This window comes from Mesoplodon mirus (genome assembly GCF_964341445.2).
Source record: "Mesoplodon mirus genome assembly, chromosome: 10".
In the NCBI taxonomy this organism is placed as follows: Eukaryota; Metazoa; Chordata; class Mammalia; order Artiodactyla; family Ziphiidae; genus Mesoplodon; species Mesoplodon mirus.
Genome location: NC_138986.1, coordinates 77582504 through 77598612, shown reverse-complemented (window position 1 = coordinate 77598612; position 16109 = coordinate 77582504).

Sequence of the window (16109 nt, the reverse complement as noted above, 5' to 3'; positions counted from 1 at the left end):
GGTGGGAATGTAAATTGATACAGTCACTATGGAGAACAGTATGGAGTTTCCTTAAAAAATCGAGAAATAAAATTACCATCTGATCCAGCAATCCCACTTCTGGGCATATACCCAGAGACAACCGTATTTCAAAAAGGCACATTCACCACAATGTTCGTTGCAGCACTATTTACAATAGCCAGGTAATGGAAGCAACCTAAATGCCCACAGACAGATGAATGGATAAAGATGTGGTACATATATAAAATGGAATATTACTCGGCCATAAAAAGGAATGAAAGTGGGTCATTTGTAGAGACATCGATGGATCGAGAGACTGTCATACAGAATGAAGTAAGTCAGACAGAGGAAAACAAATATTGTATATTAACGCATATATGTGGAGCCTAAAAATGGTACAGATGAACTGGTTTGCAGGGAAGAAATAGAGACACAGAGGTAGAGAACAAACGTATGGACACCAAGTGTGGGAAGCCATGGGGTGGTGGTGGTGGGATGAGTTGGGAGTTTGGGATGGACCTGTATACAAGTATATGCATAAAATACATAACTAATAATAACGTGCTGTATAAAAAAATAAATAAAATTAAATTTCAAAATTTAAAAAAATAAAATTTAAAAATAAAAGAGAAAAAAGTTCTTCCCGTCACACAAATGTATTTATAGGAATGAAATATTTCCATGCTTATATCTATAAATACATAAAAGAGGAAGAAAATCTAACTAGAACCATAAAAGAAAAAAAAATCCTGAACCCACGAGTTATACAGAGGAAAACCCTATCAGGGCACTTGCTCCAGTGGTAAACAGTTCTGAAATAGGTCAGAGGTGGGGAATCATCTCCCATACAGCCAGCAACCCACCCCCCACGCAAGGAGCGTCCTCATTGCAAAGCTGGGGGACCGTGCCGAAGCATCTGTGAGTAAACGTGAGCTGAGCCCCAGGCCAGATGCTGCTGAACTGTTCCCACCCTTTCCAGGTAAAACACCTGAATATGTACAAGGGCTTGAAAGCCTAGAGGAAGGACCCTGGAGCCACACCAGCGACAGCACGCAGGCGAACTTGGTGCCTGCAGGCCAGCCAGGGTGGTCCTGGGCCCGGGCGCTCTTCCAGAAGCTTTCCATTGCCCTGCCTGAGATACCCCTCCTGTCCCGGCCCCCACTGCTTTTTTTCCTTCCTCACGTCTGTCTGGAGAGAAATTCCAGCGGAAGGTATGGGTGACACAACTTCTTCTTTACAGGCGGCAGCATGGCAACTCCTGCAGAAAGGCCAGCAGAACCCCACTCACACCGGGCCACTCACAAAGCTGTGGCCCCTCACTCCCTCCCACCAGCACAGCCCCGAGACTGCTGACGGGGCAGAGAATATGGAGTAAGGCACAGCTTCAAGGGCTATTGCTGCCTGGAGCGCTGTTTATATTGACCTCAACGAGGCACACATGTGGAGGGCGGGCCGGCAGGGTAAGGCTGCCCAGGTCAGCTAATCCACAACCCTCAGGGAATCACATTGTTGAAAATGGACCCCGCTAAGGCAGAAGAGAAGCCAAGGGAAAAAAGGACACAATGCCATTTACAGCACCGTAGATGAGTCTAGAAGTAATCACGTGACTTGTAGTAAGTCAGAAAGTGAAAGACACATATCATATCATATCACTTATAGGTGTTACCTAAAAATGGATACCAGGGCAGATATTTCCACGGAGAAGGGCAATCACAGATTCATTAAACAAACTTATGGTTCACCAATGGAAAGGTGTGAGGATTGGTTTCATTACGATATCGGGGTTAACACACATATACAAACACAGGTGACATATATAATCACCAAAGACCTACAGAATACCAAGAGAGGACTACTCAACATTCTGTCATAACGTACATGGGAAAAGGATCCCAGGAAGAACAGACATCTGTATATGTGTAAAAGAACCACATCTTCCACACCTACAACAAACCAAACATTGTAATCAAACTTGCTGTAATAAAAAATAAAAAATTAAATTAAAAACACGAACAAGAAGTAGTGAGACAAACGTGAGGGGCTTTCTCTTGGCACATTCCATTCTAAACTCCAATCTAGAACACCACTTCCACTGAGGCTCTCTTGCCCTAGTAACCAGAATTCGTAAGGGTGAACTGCTGCCACCTTGTGGCCGTTTCACACAACAGCAGCTTTAATCCCAACGCTTATGGTCAGTTGATATTCAAAATCATTGCAGGCCTGTAAATGACACCTGCCCTGAAAACGAATCCTGGGATCACATATCGACCAAAAAATTCAAAGGACGTCCATATTTCAAAACGAACGTTTCAAAAGGCATATTTTACGCACATTAGTGTTCTGCTTCTTTTCTTTTCTTTACTTTTTTGTTAAAAAAACAGGAATGGAAAAAGGCATCCCTCAGAATGGGCGAAAATCGTTGCAGACGAATCAATGGACAGAGGTTTAATCTCCAATATATATAAACAGCTCATGCAGCTTAATATTAAAAAAACAAACAACCCCAAAAAATGGGCAGAAGATCTAAAAAGACGTTTCTTCAAAGGAGACAGAGAGATGGCCAAGACGCACATGAAAAGCTGCTCAACAGCACTAATTATTAGAGAAATGCAAATCAAAACTACAATGAGGTATCACCTCACACCTGTTAGAATCGGCATCAACAGAAAATCTACAAACAACCAATTCTGGGGAGGGTGTGGACAAAAGGAGCCCTCTTCCACTATTGGTGGGAATGTAAATTGATACAGTCACTATGGAGAACAGTATGGAGTTTCCTTAAAAAAACTAGAAATAGAATTACCATCTGATCCAGCAATCCCACTTCTGGGCATATACCCAGAGAAAACCATATTTCAAAAAGGCACATTCACCACAATATTCGTTGCAGCACTATTTACAATAGCCAGGAAATGGAAGCAACCTAAATGCCCACAGACAGATGAATGGATAAAGATGTGGTACATATATAAAATGGAATATTACTCGGCCATAAAAAGGAATGAAACTGGGTCATTTGTAGAGACATCGATGGATCGAGAGACTGTCATACAGAATGAAGTAAGTCAGAAAGAGGAAAACAAATATTGTATATTAACGCATATATGTGGAGCCTAAAAATGGTACAGATGAACTGGTTTGCAGGGAAGAAATAGAGACACAGAGGTAGAGAACAAACGTATGGACACCAAGTGTGGGAAGCCATGGGGTGGTGGTGGTGGGATGAGTTGGGAGATTGGGATTGACCTGTATACATGTATATGCATAAAATACATAACTAATAATAACGTGCTGTATAAAAAAATAAATAAAATTAAATTTCAAAATTTTAAAAAATAAAATTTAAAAATAAAAGAGAAAAAAGTTCTTCCCATCACACAGATGTATTTATAGGAATGAATTATTTCCATGCTTATATCTATAAATACATAAAAGAGGAATAAAATCTAACTTGAATCATAAAAGAAAAAAAAATCCTGAACCCACGTGTTATACAGAGGAAAACCCTATAAGGGCACTTGCTCCAGTGGTAAACAATTCTGAAATAGGTCAGAGGTGGTGAATCATCTCCCATACAGCCAGCAACCCACCCCCCATGCAAGGAGCATCCTCATTGCAAAGCTGGGGGACCGTGCCGAGGTATCTGTGAGTAAAGGTGAGCTGAGCCCAAGGCCAGCTGCTGCTGAACTGTTCCCACCCTTTCCAGGTAAAACACCTGAATATGTACAAGGGCTTGAAAGCCTAGAGGAAGGACCGTGGAGCCACACCAGTGACGGCACGCAGGAGAACTTGGTGCCTGCAGGGCAGCCAGGGTGGTCCTGGCACCGGGCGCTCTTCCAGAAGCTTTCCATTGCCCTGTCTGAGATACCCCTCCTGTCCCGGCCCCCACTGCTTTTTTTCCTTTCTCACCTCTGTCCGGAGAGAAATTCCAGCGGAAGGTATGGGTGACACAACCTCTTCTTTACAGGCGGCAGCCTGGCAACTCCTGCAGAAAGGCCAGCAGAACCCCACTCACACCGGGCCACCCACAAAGCGGTGGCCCCTCACTCCCTCCCACCAGCACAGCCCCGAGACTGTTGACGGGGCAGAGAATATGGAGTCAGGCACAGATTCAGGGGCTATTGCTGCCTGGAGCGCTGTTTATATTGACCTCAACGAGGCACACCTGGGGAGTGCGGGCCGGCAGGGTAAGGCTGCCCAGGTCAGCTAATCCACAACCCTCAGGGAATCACATTGTTGAAAATGGACCCCGCTAAGGCAGAAGAGAAGCCAAGGGAAAAAAGGACACAATGCCATTTGCAGCACCGTAGATGAGTCTAGAAGTAATCACGTGACTTGTAGTAAGTCAGAAAGTGAAAGACACATATCATATCATATCACTTATAGGTGTTACCTAAAAATGGATACCAGGGCAGATATTTCCACGGAGAAGGGCAATCACAGATTCATTAAACAAACTTATGGTTCACCAATGGAAAGGTGTGAGGATTGGTTTCATTACGATATCGGGGTTAACAGACATATACAAACACAGGTGACATATATAATCACCAAAGACCTACAGAATACCAAGAGGAGACTACTCAACATTCTGTCATAACGTACATGGGAAAAGGATCCCAGGAAGTACAGTCATCTGTATATGTGTAAAAGAACCACATCTTCCACACCTACAGCAAGCCAAACATTGTAATCAAACTTGCTGTAATAAAAAATAAAAAATTAAATTAAAAACACGAACAAGAAGTAGTGAGACAAACGTGAGGGGGTTTCTCCTGGCACATTCCATTCTAAACTCCAATCTAGAACACCACTTCCACTGAGGCTCTCTTGCCGTAGTAACCAGATTTGGTAAGGGTGAACTGCTGCCACCTTGTGGCCGTTTCACACAACAGTAGCTTTAATCCCAACGCTAATGGTCAGTTGATATTCAAAATCATTGCAGGCCTGTAAATGACACCTGCCCTGAAAATAAATCCTGGGGTCACATATCGACCAAAAAATTCAAAGGACGTCCATATTTCAAAACGACCGTTTCAAAAGGCATATTTTACGCACATTAGTGTTCTGCTTCTTTTCCTTTCTTTCCTTTTTTGTTAAAAAACACGGGAATGGAAAAAGGCATCCCTCAGAATGGGCGAAAATCGTTGCAGACGAATCAATGGACAGAGGTTTAATCTCCAATATATATAAACAGCTCATGCAGCTTAATATTAAAAAAACAAACAACCCCCCAAAAAATGGGCAGAAGATCTAAAGAGACGTTTCTTCAAAGGAGACACAGAGATGGCCAAGACGCACTTGAAAAGCTGCTCAACAGCACTAATTATTAGAGAAATGCAAATCAAAACTACAATGAGGTATCACCTCACACCTGTTTGAATCGGCATCATCAGAAAATCTACAAACAACCAATTCTGGGGAGGGTGTGGACAAAAGGAGCCCTCTTCCACTATTGGTGGGAATGTAAATTGATACAGTCACTATGGAGAACAGTACGGAGTTTCCTTAAAAAATCTAGAAATAGAATTACCATCTGATCCAGCAATCCCACTTCTGGGCATATACCAGAGAAAACCGTATTTCAAAAAGGCACATTCACCACAATGTTCGTTGCAGCACTATTTACAATAGCCAGGTAATGGAAGCAACGTAAATGCCCACAGACAGATGAATGGATAAAGATGTGGTACATATATAAAATGGAATATTACTCGGCCATAAAAAGGAATGAAACTGGGTTATTTGTAGAGACATCGATGGATCGAGAGACTGTCATACAGAATGAAGTAAGTCAGAAAGAGGAAAACAAATATTGTATATTAACGCATATATGTGGAGCCTAAAAATGGTACAGATGAACTGGTTTGCAGGGAAGAAATAGAGACACAGAGGTAGAGAACAAACGTATGGACACCAAGTGTGGGAAGCCATGGGGTGGTGGTGGTGGGATGAGTTGGGAGTTTGGGATTGACCTGTATACATGTATATGCATAAAATACATAACTAATAATAACGTGCTGTATAAAAAATAAATAAAATTAAATTTCAAAATTTTAAAAAATAAAATTTAAAAATAAAACAGAAAAAAGTTCTTCCCGTCACACAGATGTATTTCTAGGAATGAATTATTTCCATGCTTATATCTATAAATACATAAAAGAGGAATAAAATCTAACTTGAACCATAAAAGAAAAAAAAATCCTGAACCCACGAGTTTTACAGAGGAAAACCCTATCAGGGCACTTGCTCCAGTGGTAAACAATTCTGAAATAGGTCAGAGGTGGGGAATCATCTCCCATACAGCCAGCAACCCACCCCCCATGCAAGGAGCATCCTCATTGCAAAGCTGGGGGACCGTGCCGAGGTATCTGTGAGTAAAGGTGAGCTGAGCCCCAGGCCAGCTGCTGCTGAACTGTTCCCACCCTTTCCAGGTAAAACACCTGAATATGTACAAGGGCTTGAAAGCCTAGAGGAAGGACCGTGGAGCCACACCAGTGACGGCACGCAGGAGAACTTGGTGCCTGCAGGGCAGCCAGGGTGGTCCTGGCACCGGGCGCTCTTCCAGAAGCTTTCCATTGCCCTGTCTGAGATACCCCTCCTGTCCCGGCCCCCACTGCTTTTTTTCCTTTCTCACCTCTGTCCGGAGAGAAATTCCAGCGGAAGGTATGGGTGACACAACCTCTTCTTTACAGGCGGCAGCCTGGCAACTCCTGCAGAAAGGCCAGCAGAACCCCACTCACACCGGGCCACCCACAAAGCGGTGGCCCCTCACTCCCTCCCACCAGCACAGCCCCGAGACTGTTGACGGGGCAGAGAATATGGAGTCAGGCACAGATTCAGGGGCTATTGCTGCCTGGAGCGCTGTTTATATTGACCTCAACGAGGCACACCTGGGGAGTGCGGGCCGGCAGGGTAAGGCTGCCCAGGTCAGCTAATCCACAACCCTCAGGGAATCACATTGTTGAAAATGGACCCCGCTAAGGCAGAAGAGAAGCCAAGGGAAAAAAGGACACAATGCCATTTGCAGCACCGTAGATGAGTCTAGAAGTAATCACGTGACTTGTAGTAAGTCAGAAAGTGAAAGACACATATCATATCATATCACTTATAGGTGTTACCTAAAAATGGATACCAGGGCAGATATTTCCACGGAGAAGGGCAATCACAGATTCATTAAACAAACTTATGGTTCACCAATGGAAAGGTGTGAGGATTGGTTTCATTACGATATCGGGGTTAACAGACATATACAAACACAGGTGACATATATAATCACCAAAGACCTACAGAATACCAAGAGGAGACTACTCAACATTCTGTCATAACGTACATGGGAAAAGGATCCCAGGAAGAACAGTCATCTGTATATGTGTAAAAGAACCACATCTTCCACACCTACAGCAAGCCAAACATTGTAATCAAACTTGCTGTAATAAAAAATAAAAAATTAAATTAAAAACACGAACAAGAAGTAGTGAGACAAACGTGAGGGGGTTTCTCCTGGCACATTCCATTCTAAACTCCAATCTAGAACACCACTTCCACTGAGGCTCTCTTGCCCTAGTAACCAGATTTGGTAAGGGTGAACTGCTGCCACCTTGTGGCCGTTTCACACAACAGTAGCTTTAATCCCAACGCTAATGGTCAGTTGATATTCAAAATCATTGCAGGCCTGTAAATGACACCTGCCCTGAAAATAAATCCTGGGGTCACATATCGACCAAAAAATTCAAAGGACGTCCATATTTCAAAACGACCGTTTCAAAAGGCATATTTTACGCACATTAGTGTTCTGCTTCTTTTCCTTTCTTTCCTTTTTTGTTAAAAAACACGGGAATGGAAAAAGGCATCCCTCAGAATGGGCGAAAATCGTTGCAGACGAATCAATGGACAGAGGTTTAATCTCCAATATATATAAACAGCTCATGCAGCTTAATATTAAAAAAACAAACAACCCCCCAAAAAATGGGCAGAAGATCTAAAGAGACGTTTCTTCAAAGGAGACACAGAGATGGCCAAGACGCACTTGAAAAGCTGCTCAACAGCACTAATTATTAGAGAAATGCAAATCAAAACTACAATGAGGTATCACCTCACACCTGTTTGAATCGGCATCATCAGAAAATCTACAAACAACCAATTCTGGGGAGGGTGTGGACAAAAGGAGCCCTATTCCACTATTGGTGGGAATGTAAATTGATACAGTCACTATGGAGAACAGTACGGAGTTTCCTTAAAAAATCTAGAAATAGAATTACCATCTGATCCAGCAATCCCACTTCTGGGCATATACCAGAGAAAACCGTATTTCAAAAAGGCACATTCACCACAATGTTCGTTGCAGCACTATTTACAATAGCCAGGTAATGGAAGCAACGTAAATGCCCACAGACAGATGAATGGATAAAGATGTGGTACATATATAAAATGGAATATTACTCGGCCATAAAAAGGAATGAAACTGGGTTATTTGTAGAGACATCGATGGATCGAGAGACTGTCATACAGAATGAAGTAAGTCAGAAAGAGGAAAACAAATATTGTATATTAACGCATATATGTGGAGCCTAAAAATGGTACAGATGAACTGGTTTGCAGGGAAGAAATAGAGACACAGAGGTAGAGAACAAACGTATGGACACCAAGTGTGGGAAGCCATGGGGTGGTGGTGGTGGGATGAGTTGGGAGTTTGGGATTGACCTGTATACATGTATATGCATAAAATACATAACTAATAATAACGTGCTGTATAAAAAATAAATAAAATTAAATTTCAAAATTTTAAAAAATAAAATTTAAAAATAAAACAGAAAAAAGTTCTTCCCGTCACACAGATGTATTTCTAGGAATGAATTATTTCCATGCTTATATCTATAAATACATAAAAGAGGAATAAAATCTAACTTGAACCATAAAAGAAAAAAAAATCCTGAACCCACGAGTTTTACAGAGGAAAACCCTATCAGGGCACTTGCTCCAGTGGTAAACAATTCTGAAATAGGTCAGAGGTGGGGAATCATCTCCCATACAGCCAGCAACCCACCCGCCACGCAAGGAGCGTCCTCATTGCAAAGCTGGGGGACCGTGCTGAGGCATCTGTGAGTAAAGGTGAGCTGAGCCCCAGGCCAGCTGCTGCTGAACTGTTCCCACCCTTTCCAGGTAAAACACCTGAATATGTACAAGGGCTTGAAAGCCTAGAGGAAGGACCGTGGAGCCACACCAGTGACGGCACGCAGGAGAACTTGGTGCCTGCAGGGCAGCCAGGGTGGTCCTGGCACCGGGCGCTCTTCCAGAAGCTTTCCATTGCCCTGTCTGAGATACCCCTCCTGTCCCGGCCCCCACTGCTTTTTTTCCTTTCTCACCTCTGTCCGGAGAGAAATTCCAGCGGAAGGTATGGGTGACACAACCTCTTCTTTACAGGCGGCAGCCTGGCAACTCCTGCAGAAAGGCCAGCAGAACCCCACTCACACCGGGCCACCCACAAAGCGGTGGCCCCTCACTCCCTCCCACCAGCACAGCCCCGAGACTGTTGACGGGGCAGAGAATATGGAGTCAGGCACAGATTCAGGGGCTATTGCTGCCTGGAGCGCTGTTTATATTGACCTCAACGAGGCACACCTGGGGAGTGCGGGCCGGCAGGGTAAGGCTGCCCAGGTCAGCTAATCCACAACCCTCAGGGAATCACATTGTTGAAAATGGACCCCGCTAAGGCAGAAGAGAAGCCAAGGGAAAAAAGGACACAATGCCATTTGCAGCACCGTAGATGAGTCTAGAAGTAATCACGTGACTTGTAGTAAGTCAGAAAGTGAAAGACACATATCATATCATATCACTTATAGGTGTTACCTAAAAATGGATACCAGGGCAGATATTTCCACGGAGAAGGGCAATCACAGATTCATTAAACAAACTTATGGTTCACCAATGGAAAGGTGTGAGGATTGGTTTCATTACGATATCGGGGTTAACAGACATATACAAACACAGGTGACATATATAATCACCAAAGACCTACAGAATACCAAGAGGAGACTACTCAACATTCTGTCATAACGTACATGGGAAAAGGATCCCAGGAAGAACAGTCATCTGTATATGTGTAAAAGAACCACATCTTCCACACCTACAGCAAGCCAAACATTGTAATCAAACTTGCTGTAATAAAAAATAAAAAATTAAATTAAAAACACGAACAAGAAGTAGTGAGACAAACGTGAGGGGGTTTCTCCTGGCACATTCCATTCTAAACTCCAATCTAGAACACCACTTCCACTGAGGCTCTCTTGCCCTAGTAACCAGATTTGGTAAGGGTGAACTGCTGCCACCTTGTGGCCGTTTCACACAACAGTAGCTTTAATCCCAACGCTAATGGTCAGTTGATATTCAAAATCATTGCAGGCCTGTAAATGACACCTGCCCTGAAAATAAATCCTGGGGTCACATATCGACCAAAAAATTCAAAGGACGTCCATATTTCAAAACGACCGTTTCAAAAGGCATATTTTACGCACATTAGTGTTCTGCTTCTTTTCCTTTCTTTCCTTTTTTGTTAAAAAACACGGGAATGGAAAAAGGCATCCCTCAGAATGGGCGAAAATCGTTGCAGACGAATCAATGGACAGAGGTTTAATCTCCAATATATATAAACAGCTCATGCAGCTTAATATTAAAAAAACAAACAACCCCCCAAAAAATGGGCAGAAGATCTAAAGAGACGTTTCTTCAAAGGAGACACAGAGATGGCCAAGACGCACTTGAAAAGCTGCTCAACAGCACTAATTATTAGAGAAATGCAAATCAAAACTACAATGAGGTATCACCTCACACCTGTTTGAATCGGCATCATCAGAAAATCTACAAACAACCAATTCTGGGGAGGGTGTGGACAAAAGGAGCCCTCTTCCACTATTGGTGGGAATGTAAATTGATACAGTCACTATGGAGAACAGTACGGAGTTTCCTTAAAAAATCTAGAAATAGAATTACCATCTGATCCAGCAATCCCACTTCTGGGCATATACCAGAGAAAACCGTATTTCAAAAAGGCACATTCACCACAATGTTCGTTGCAGCACTATTTACAATAGCCAGGTAATGGAAGCAACGTAAATGCCCACAGACAGATGAATGGATAAAGATGTGGTACATATATAAAATGGAATATTACTCGGCCATAAAAAGGAATGAAACTGGGTTATTTGTAGAGACATCGATGGATCGAGAGACTGTCATACAGAATGAAGTAAGTCAGAAAGAGGAAAACAAATATTGTATATTAACGCATATATGTGGAGCCTAAAAATGGTACAGATGAACTGGTTTGCAGGGAAGAAATAGAGACACAGAGGTAGAGAACAAACGTATGGACACCAAGTGTGGGAAGCCATGGGGTGGTGGTGGTGGGATGAGTTGGGAGTTTGGGATTGACCTGTATACATGTATATGCATAAAATACATAACTAATAATAACGTGCTGTATAAAAAATAAATAAAATTAAATTTCAAAATTTTAAAAAATAAAATTTAAAAATAAAACAGAAAAAAGTTCTTCCCGTCACACAGATGTATTTCTAGGAATGAATTATTTCCATGCTTATATCTATAAATACATAAAAGAGGAATAAAATCTAACTTGAACCATAAAAGAAAAAAAAATCCTGAACCCACGAGTTTTACAGAGGAAAACCCTATCAGGGCACTTGCTCCAGTGGTAAACAATTCTGAAATAGGTCAGAGGTGGGGAATCATCTCCCATACAGCCAGCAACCCACCCGCCACGCAAGGAGCGTCCTCATTGCAAAGCTGGGGGACCGTGCTGAGGCATCTGTGAGTAAAGGTGAGCTGAGCCCCAGGCCAGCTGCTGCTGAACTGTTCCCACCCTTTCCAGGTAAAACACCTGAATATGTACAAGGGCTTGAAAGCCTAGAGGAAGGACCGTGGAGCCACACCAGTGACGGCACGCAGGAGAACTTGGTGCCTGCAGGGCAGCCAGGGTGGTCCTGGCACCGGGCGCTCTTCCAGAAGCTTTCCATTGCCCTGTCTGAGATACCCCTCCTGTCCCGGCCCCCACTGCTTTTTTTCCTTTCTCACCTCTGTCCGGAGAGAAATTCCAGCGGAAGGTATGGGTGACACAACCTCTTCTTTACAGGCGGCAGCCTGGCAACTCCTGCAGAAAGGCCAGCAGAACCCCACTCACACCGGGCCACCCACAAAGCGGTGGCCCCTCACTCCCTCCCACCAGCACAGCCCCGAGACTGTTGACGGGGCAGAGAATATGGAGTCAGGCACAGATTCAGGGGCTATTGCTGCCTGGAGCGCTGTTTATATTGACCTCAACGAGGCACACCTGGGGAGTGCGGGCCGGCAGGGTAAGGCTGCCCAGGTCAGCTAATCCACAACCCTCAGGGAATCACATTGTTGAAAATGGACCCCGCTAAGGCAGAAGAGAAGCCAAGGGAAAAAAGGACACAATGCCATTTGCAGCACCGTAGATGAGTCTAGAAGTAATCACGTGACTTGTAGTAAGTCAGAAAGTGAAAGACACATATCATATCATATCACTTATAGGTGTTACCTAAAAATGGATACCAGGGCAGATATTTCCACGGAGAAGGGCAATCACAGATTCATTAAACAAACTTATGGTTCACCAATGGAAAGGTGTGAGGATTGGTTTCATTACGATATCGGGGTTAACAGACATATACAAACACAGGTGACATATATAATCACCAAAGACCTACAGAATACCAAGAGGAGACTACTCAACATTCTGTCATAACGTACATGGGAAAAGGATCCCAGGAAGAACAGTCATCTGTATATGTGTAAAAGAACCACATCTTCCACACCTACAGCAAGCCAAACATTGTAATCAAACTTGCTGTAATAAAAAATAAAAAATTAAATTAAAAACACGAACAAGAAGTAGTGAGACAAACGTGAGGGGGTTTCTCCTGGCACATTCCATTCTAAAGTCCAATCTAGAACACCACTTCCACTGAGGCTCTCTTGCCCTAGTAACCAGATTTGGTAAGGGTGAACTGCTGCCACCTTGTGGCCGTTTCACACAACAGTAGCTTTAATCCCAACGCTAATGGTCAGTTGATATTCAAAATCATTGCAGGCCTGTAAATGACACCTGCCCTGAAAATAAATCCTGGGGTCACATATCGACCAAAAAATTCAAAGGACGTCCATATTTCAAAACGACCGTTTCAAAAGGCATATTTTACGCACATTAGTGTTCTGCTTCTTTTCCTTTCTTTCCTTTTTTGTTAAAAAACACGGGAATGGAAAAAGGCATCCCTCAGAATGGGCGAAAATCGTTGCAGACGAATCAATGGACAGAGGTTTAATCTCCAATATATATAAACAGCTCATGCAGCTTAATATTAAAAAAACAAACAACCCCCCAAAAAATGGGCAGAAGATCTAAAGAGACGTTTCTTCAAAGGAGACACAGAGATGGCCAAGACGCACTTGAAAAGCTGCTCAACAGCACTAATTATTAGAGAAATGCAAATCAAAACTACAATGAGGTATCACCTCACACCTGTTTGAATCGGCATCATCAGAAAATCTACAAACAACCAATTCTGGGGAGGGTGTGGACAAAAGGAGCCCTCTTCCACTATTGGTGGGAATGTAAATTGATACAGTCACTATGGAGAACAGTACGGAGTTTCCTTAAAAAATCTAGAAATAGAATTACCATCTGATCCAGCAATCCCACTTCTGGGCATATACCAGAGAAAACCGTATTTCAAAAAGGCACATTCACCACAATGTTCGTTGCAGCACTATTTACAATAGCCAGGTAATGGAAGCAACGTAAATGCCCACAGACAGATGAATGGATAAAGATGTGGTACATATATAAAATGGAATATTACTCGGCCATAAAAAGGAATGAAACTGGGTTATTTGTAGAGACATCGATGGATCGAGAGACTGTCATACAGAATGAAGTAAGTCAGAAAGAGGAAAACAAATATTGTATATTAACGCATATATGTGGAGCCTAAAAATGGTACAGATGAACTGGTTTGCAGGGAAGAAATAGAGACACAGAGGTAGAGAACAAACGTATGGACACCAAGTGTGGGAAGCCATGGGGTGGTGGTGGTGGGATGAGTTGGGAGTTTGGGATTGACCTGTATACATGTATATGCATAAAATACATAACTAATAATAACGTGCTGTATAAAAAATAAATAAAATTAAATTTCAAAATTTTAAAAAATAAAATTTAAAAATAAAACAGAAAAAAGTTCTTCCCGTCACACAGATGTATTTCTAGGAATGAATTATTTCCATGCTTATATCTATAAATACATAAAAGAGGAATAAAATCTAACTTGAACCATAAAAGAAAAAAAAATCCTGAACCCACGAGTTTTACAGAGGAAAACCCTATCAGGGCACTTGCTCCAGTGGTAAACAATTCTGAAATAGGTCAGAGGTGGGGAATCATCTCCCATACAGCCAGCAACCCACCCGCCACGCAAGGAGCGTCCTCATTGCAAAGCTGGGGGACCGTGCTGAGGCATCTGTGAGTAAAGGTGAGCTGAGCCCCAGGCCAGCTGCTGCTGAACTGTTCCCACCCTTTCCAGGTAAAACACCTGAATATGTACAAGGGCTTGAAAGCCTAGAGGAAGGACCGTGGAGCCACACCAGTGACGGCACGCAGGAGAACTTGGTGCCTGCAGGGCAGCCAGGGTGGTCCTGGCACCGGGCGTTCTTCCAGAAGCTTTCCATTGCCCTGTCGGAGATACCCCTCCTGTCACGGCCCCCACTGCTTTTTTTCCTTTCTCACCTCTGTCCGGAGAGTAATTCCAGCGGAAGGTATGGGTGACACAACCTCTTCTTTACAGGCGGCAGCCTGGCAACTCCTGCAGAAAGGCCAGCAGAACCCCACTCACACCGGGCCACCCACAAAGCGGTGGCCCCTCACTCCCTCCCACCAGCACAGCCCCGAGACTGTTGACGGGGCAGAGAATATGGAGTCAGGCACAGATTCAGGGGCTATTGCTGCCTGGAGCGCTGTTTATATTGACCTCAACGAGGCACACCTGGGGAGGGCGGGCCGGCAGGGTAAGGCTGCCCAGGTCAGCTAATCCACAACCCTCAGGGAATCACATTGTTGAAAATGGACCCCGCTAAGGCAGAAGAGAAGCCAAGGGAAAAAAGGACACAATGCCATTTGCAGCACCGTAGATGAGTCTAGAAGTAATCACGTGACTTGTAGTAAGTCAGAAAGTGAAAGACACATATCATATCATATCACTTATAGGTGTTACCTAAAAATGGATACCAGGGCAGATATTTCCACGGAGAAGGGCAATCACAGATTTATTAAACAAACTTATGGTTCACCAATGGAAAGGTGTGAGGATTGGTTTCATTACGATATCGGGGTTAACAGACATATACAAACACAGGTGACATATATAATCACCAAAGACCTACAGAATACCAAGAGAAGACTACTCAACATTATGTCATAACGTACATGGGAAAAGGATCCCAGGAAGAACAGTCATCTGTATATGTGTAAAAGAACCACATCTTCCACACCTACAACAAGCCAAACATTGTAGTCAAACTTGCTGTAATAAAAAATAAAAAATTAAATTAAAAACACGAACAAGAAGTAGTGAGACAAACGTGAGGGGCTTTCTCCTGGCACATTCCATTCTAAACTCCAATCTAGAACACCACTTCCACTGAGTCTCTCTTGCCCTAGTAACCAGATTTGGTAAGGGTGAACTACTGCCACCTTGTGGCCGTTTCACACAACAGCAGCTTTAATCCCAACGCTAATGGTCAGTTGATATTCAAAATCATTGCAGGCCTGTAAATGACACCTGCCCTGAAAATAAATCCTGGGGTCACATATCGACCAAAAAATTCAAAGGACGTCCATATTTCAAAACGACCGTTTCAAAAGGCATATTTTACGCACATTAGTGTTCTGCTTCTTTTCCTTTCTTTCCTTTTTTGTTAAAAAACACGGGAATGGAAAAAGGCATCCCTCAGAATGGGCGAAAATCGTTGCAGACGAATCAATGGACAGAGGTTTAATCTCCAATATATATAAACAG